Raw genomic sequence first — 6,416 nt, 5'->3', positions numbered from 1 at the left:
GACAGCTAGAATAAAATGGAGTCAGTCCTGCCATTTCAGGTCCCAGGGATTGAACTCAGATTGTCAGTCTTGGCAGCAAGTGCTCTTACCTGCTAAGCCTTCTCTCTGTCCCAATGATGAGCTTTCAATCAGAAGACTGAGCATTTTTCCATTTAGTATTTGAGGACACAGGGTAGGAGATGACTCTTTCCTTGATGACAGCTCTGCATGCTGATGATTTGAGACCCAAACAGCAAGTGTGTTAAGTATTGAGACTTTCAGAGTAAAGAAGAAAGCGTCACCAAGTTCTAGCCCTTTGAGATCAAAGCAGAAAGTCTCTGCTTTTCACTTTATTACCACCTGCATATGGGCTTGGGAAAGTGACAGAAGGTGAATTAGGAAAACTAGGTACATCTGGGGTCAAGGCAGGCCACCCCTTACTGTATTCTCTAACCCCCCTGCATCTTCTTTGTGTGGTGGGAACAGAAGATAAAGGACAAGAGAATATTCTGAGAAGTTGGGAGTCACCTCAAAGATGAAGGGCAATGAGAGTCTTCCATGTTAGAGTATATGTAAGGATACATGGACCATGTGAGAGTCATAGCCTGGGGAAAGGGAAGATCAAAAAGGGCAACCCTCCAGACAGGGAGACAAGGCAGTGAGAGGAAGGGTAGCCCAGCTGGCTCTGCAGTCTTGACTTCAGTCATTTCTCCCTTTTGGCTTCTGCTTCCTTGTGTGTGTCAAACAGGGACTAGTACCCAAGCCATACATTATAGGACTCGGAAAAGGGACCTCGCCACAGATCCCACAGATATTTTAAAGATGAGAGGCATTGCTAAGAACAACTCATGTCCATACATTTGACAACATAGGAAAAAAGATAAAATCCTCGCAAGATATAGCAAGGAAAGTGTCATACTTAACCTTTTAAGGCTCTACTATCTGCATGTTCTTACAGCATTCTTTCCATTACAAAAGTCTAAAGTGAGGGCATCGGGGGATCCTCTGTTAAAAAAAATCAAACCAGAGCTGGTTGTGGTGGCACACACCTTTAATCCCAGCACTCTGGAGGCAGAGGCAAGCAGAACTCTGTGAGTTCCAGGCCAGCAAAGGCTACCTCAAGAAAACAACAATAACAAAAAGAGCCAGTGGGTTGTCTGCTGTGGTCTCTGAGCCAGGAAGCATGTGGGTGACTCTGCAGGCACCAGTACCTCAGAACCTGGGTACTTGTTGTGACAATCCGTATATTCTCGTCTTTGCCAAAATAGCGAACAGCAGTGTATTTTCCCTCTAGTATGAAATTTTTCAGTCAGAACAAGTAAAAGAACATTATAATGAACTGCCAGATCTCTATCACCTGTTGTTAACATTTGGCCAAGTTTTTAAATCTATTTTTGTTGAATTTCAACCCTAATTTTTTTTTTTTTTTTTTTTTTTTTGAAGGCGGTCTCCCCCGGGCGCCCCATTGGCCGGGAAATGCGTTATATAGCCCGGGGGTCTTTGCACCTCACAGAGCCCCCCCTGCCTCTGCCTCTGCCTCCCAAGTGCTGGGACTACAGGCGTGTGCCACCACACCCAGCTCAACCGCCTGCATGTAGGTGAGTGCACCCGGGTCGTGCAATGCCTGCAGAGGTCAGAAGAGGCTGTCAGATCCCCTGGGACTGGAGTTACAGACAGTTGTTAGCTGCTATGTGGATGCTGGGATTCGAACCCAGGTCTTCTGCAAGAACAACCAGTGTTCTTAACTGCTGAGCCATTTCTCCAGCCCCTCAACCCTAATTTTAAAAAACTGTTAAAATGGGGGAGGAGGAGGCGCACATGCATCACAGTACATGTGTGGAAGTCAGGGGATAACTTCAGGAATTGGTTCTCTCCTACCATCATGGGTTCCGAGGATCAAGTTCAGGTCATCAGGCTTGTGAGACAAGTGCTCTAACATGTTGAGTTCAAAGAGAGGAGGATCTTGCATTCCTGGAAGACTGCCATGATTCCAAAATAAGTTGAGTGAATAAACACATTAAACAGAGGATGGAAAATGACCTTGTCAGTGCATAGAAACTTCTAGAAGAATTGACTGGAAGGACTGAGGGCTTGTGACAAAAGTTTAGAGGAAAGGGACACGAAGGGGACCTCTCCAGAGGAATGAGAAGGAACAGATACAACATATGACAGAAAGTGTTCATTGGCAACTTGGCCAAGTTTAGAATCACCTGGGAGATAGCAGCCTCCAGACATTTCTGTGGAGAGTGGGCATGATTATGTTAACTGAGGTGGAAGACCACAATAGGTGGCACTCTTTCTCAGGTAGGGATCCTGGACTGTTTAAGAGTGGAGAAAGCTGGGCCTGACTGATGGCTCAGAGGAGTTAAAGCCACCAATCAACTTGCCACCACGCCTGATCACCTGAGTTCAGTTCCCTGGACCCACATGTTGGAAGTAGAGAACTCTTTTTTAGAAAAAACATTTTGTTTGTTTGTTTTTTGAGACAGGGTCTCCCTGTAGCCCCAGTTGGTCTGGAACCCACTGTGTAGACCAGGCTGACCTCGAAGTTATGGAGATTCACTTGCCTCTGCCTCTTGAATGTTGGGATTAAAGGTGTGTGCCAGCATGCCTGGCGCAGAGAACTGATTCTTGAAAATGCAGGTTATGACGTGCACACTTTCCCCCTGTCACACACACAATAAACATAATAGAAATATCTTAAGAGTGAAGAAAGCAAGCTAAGCACTAGTATGTATCATCCATTCCTCTCTTCCTGACTGATGACGTAATCTGACCAGCCGCCATGATGGACTGACTGTATCTGAACTGTGAACTAAAATAAACCCTTTCTCCCTTAAATTACTTTTGTTATTGTATTTTTAAAAAAATATTTTATTATTTTTACTTTATGTATATGAGTGTATTGCGTGCATGTGTGTGAGTGCACCCATGTCGTGCAATGCTGCAGAGGTCAGAAGAGGGCGTCGGATTCCCCTGGAACTGGAGTTAAGGACAGTTCATAGCCGCCATGTGGGTGCTGGGAATCGAACCCGGGTCCTCTGCAAGAGCAGTCAGTGTGCTTAACTGCTGAGCCATCTCTCCAGCCCTTGTTATTGTATTTTTATCACAACAGGAAAAGAAACTAAGAGCCAGAAAAGTGTTCGTGGGGCTGGGGAGACAGGTCAGTCAGTAAAGGGCTTACTACATAAGGATGAGGACCCGAGTTCAATCCCCAGAGCCCACGTTAAAAAAAAAAAAAAAAAAAAAGCAGGATGTGGTAGTTTTGTGTCATTAAGAATAATCACATTCACAGCCCAGTGTGGTGGTGCATACATTTAGTCCCAGCACTCAGGAGGTAGAGAGGTAGGCGGATCTCTGTGAGCTCAAGGCCAGCCTGGGCTACACAGCCAGTTCCAGTCAGTTGGGGCTACAGGGAGACCTTGTCTCAAAAAGACCAAAAATAAGCCAGGCATGGTGGCGCACACCTTTGATCCCAGCACTTGGGAGGCAGAGGCAGGTGGATCTCTGTGAGTTCAAGGCTAGCCTGATCTACATAGTGAATTCCAGGACAGCTGGGGCTACAAGGAGACTCTGTCTCAAAAAAAAAAAAAAAAAAAAAAAAAAAAAACCCAAAATAACCCCCATCATATTCACACCACTGTTATCCATCTCCAGGACATTTTCACCCTCTTGAACTGAAATGCTGTATTACTAAACACAAACTCCCATTTCCCACTGAACACAGTTTCAGGCAACTACCATTCTATATTTTTTGATTATATAAACCCAACAATACATTGTTATACTACTTTATATAATTTTTCCCAGTTAATGATTTTTTTTTTTTTTTGAGTATGTGATTATGTGCTTATGAGTGCAGTGCCCTCAGAGGCCAGAAGAGGGTGTTGGATCTGGAGCTGGAGTTACATTTGTGAGTCCCCTCCCTCTGTGTGGGTGCTGGGAAACTTACTCAGGTCCTCTGGAAGAGCAGTACATGTTCTTGACTGCTGAGCCATCTCTCCACCCCTCCAATTTTCCCTTTTGATGAAACTAAAAGAGAAAAACATATTTTCCCACTTTTGTGATGTTAATGTTTTTTATTTTTCATTCCATTGTTTCTGTGGACTTGAATGGAGCTGGGGTTCAGATCAGGCAATTGGAGATAGCTTCTCTAAAAATGGGATAGTTTTTTTTTTTTCATGCACTTCACGCGGAATTACATGCTTCTTTGTTTTCTTGTAAGATGCGCCTTAATTCATGATGGAGCTGTGTTCTAATTAACCCATCATAAGATTAAAATATCTAAAGCTGAGAGTTCACCAAATACACATAACCTACAGAAAACTGCAACTCAGCCTAACTGATCTTAAGATGCCAGAACCATAGCCAGCGGTTGGGCAAAAATCATCTAACACAAAGTCTATTAACTTTTTTCTTTTGTAGCTGTGTATGTGTGTGAGTGTGGTATATGTGTACATGCTGTGTGTGTATGCGTGCACTCAAGCATGCAAGCAGGCCCAAGGAAGACATCAAGTGTCCTTCTCTATCACTGTCTGCCTTATCCCCTGAGACAGGGTCTCTCACTGAATTAAGCTGGTGGCCAGCAAGCCCCACTCATCCTCTGTTTCTGGGCTTCCCACATTGCTGGAGTTACAGGCAAACATGATGCCCAGGTTTTATCCATGTGCTGAGGATTTAAACTCAGGTCCTTACGCTTGAGCAGCAAGTGCTCTTCCCTGCTGAGCCATCTCTCTAGCCCACAAAGCCTACTTTACAATAAAGCATTGCCTGTTATACAAAAAAAAACCCCAAAAAACAAAAACAAACAAACGAACAAAAAAAGTAGATGTTCTCTATCACTAACTGTAGAAAAGATCAAAATTCAAAAAGCTTCTACTGAATATGTATTTTTTTGTTTTGCTTTATTAAAATTCTGGGAGTGGGGCTAGAGAGATGGCTCAGCAGTTAAGAGCGCTGACTGCTCTTGCAGAGGACCCGGGTTCAATTCCCAGCACCCACATGGCAGCTATGAACCGTCCTTAACTCCAGTTCCAGGGGAATCCGAAGTCCTATTCTGACCTCTGCCGCATCCCACGACAAGGGCGCACTCACAAACATGCAGGGGATACCCCCCAACAAATTAAAAAAAAAAAAAAAAAAATTCTGGGAGCACTGGCTGCTCTTGCAGAGGATCAGAGTTCAGTTCCCAGCACCCACATGGTGGATAATAACTACCTGTAACTCCAGTTCCAGGGGCTCCAACCCCCTTTTCTGGTCTCCATGGGCATTGCACCGTATGGGTGCACTTACATACATGCATACACATAAATTGTAGTGCACGCCTTTAATCTCAGCACTCAGGAGGCAGAGCCAGGTGAATCTCTGTGAGTTCAAGGTCAGCCTGGTCTACATACTGAGTTCCAGGACAGCTGGGGCTACAGGGAGACCCTGTCTCAAAAAGACCAAAAAAAAAATAAATAAATAAATAAAATAAATAAATAAAAAAATTTTGGTTTTTAGCTAGGTGTGGTGGCACAGGTTTTTAATCCCAGCACTTGGGAGGCAGAGGCAGGCAGATTTGTGAGATTGAGGCCAGCCTGGTCTCCATAGCTAATTCCAGGCCAGCTGGGGCTACAAGGAGACCCTGTCTCAAAAACTAACAAAAAACAGACTGGAGAGATGGCTCAGTGGTTAAGAGCACTGGCTGCTCTTATGGAGGACCTGGGTTCAATTCCTAGTACCCACATGGTGGCTAACACCCATCCTAACTCCACTTCCAGGGGATCTGACACCCTCTTCTGACCTCCTCGGGCATTGCGTGGCACGGGTGCACCTACCAACATGCAGGCAGTACACTCATACACATAAAAAACATTTTTTTTTTTTTGGTCTTTTTGAGACAGGGTCTGTCTGTAGCCCCAACTTGACTAGAACTTGCTTTGTAGACCAGGCTGGCCTTGAACTCACAGAGGTCCACCTGCCTCTGCCTCCCGAGTGCTGGGACTAAAGGTGTGTACCACCACACCGGTTCAATACACATAAAAGTTCAAAGAATTAAAAAAATAAAAAACTGGGACTGGAGAGATGGCTCAGCAGTTAAGAACACTGGCTGCTCTTGCAGAGGACCCAGGTTCGATTCCCGGCACCCATACGGCAGCTGACAACCATCCATAACTCTAGTTCCAGGGGATCTGACGCCCTCTTCTGACCTCCTTGGGCATTGCTTGGCACAGTGCACCTACCTACATGCAGACAATACACTCATACATATAAAGAAAAAGAAAAATAATAAAATATTTTCCAAAGACTAACATAAAACACACAAAATAACTGAGAATTTCATACATGCATATAATGTGTTTTGATCAAATTCAGCCTTCCCCTCAGTCATTTACTTTGTATGAGGTTGTGCATACATGTTCCTGCAGAGGACAACTGGCTATTGTAGATTCCTT

This window comes from Nannospalax galili, unplaced genomic scaffold, assembly GCF_000622305.1.
Source record: "Nannospalax galili isolate Female #2095 unplaced genomic scaffold, S.galili_v1.0 scaffold886, whole genome shotgun sequence".
In the NCBI taxonomy this organism is placed as follows: Eukaryota; Metazoa; Chordata; class Mammalia; order Rodentia; family Spalacidae; genus Nannospalax; species Nannospalax galili.
Note: the sequence above shows the minus strand (reverse complement) of the source record.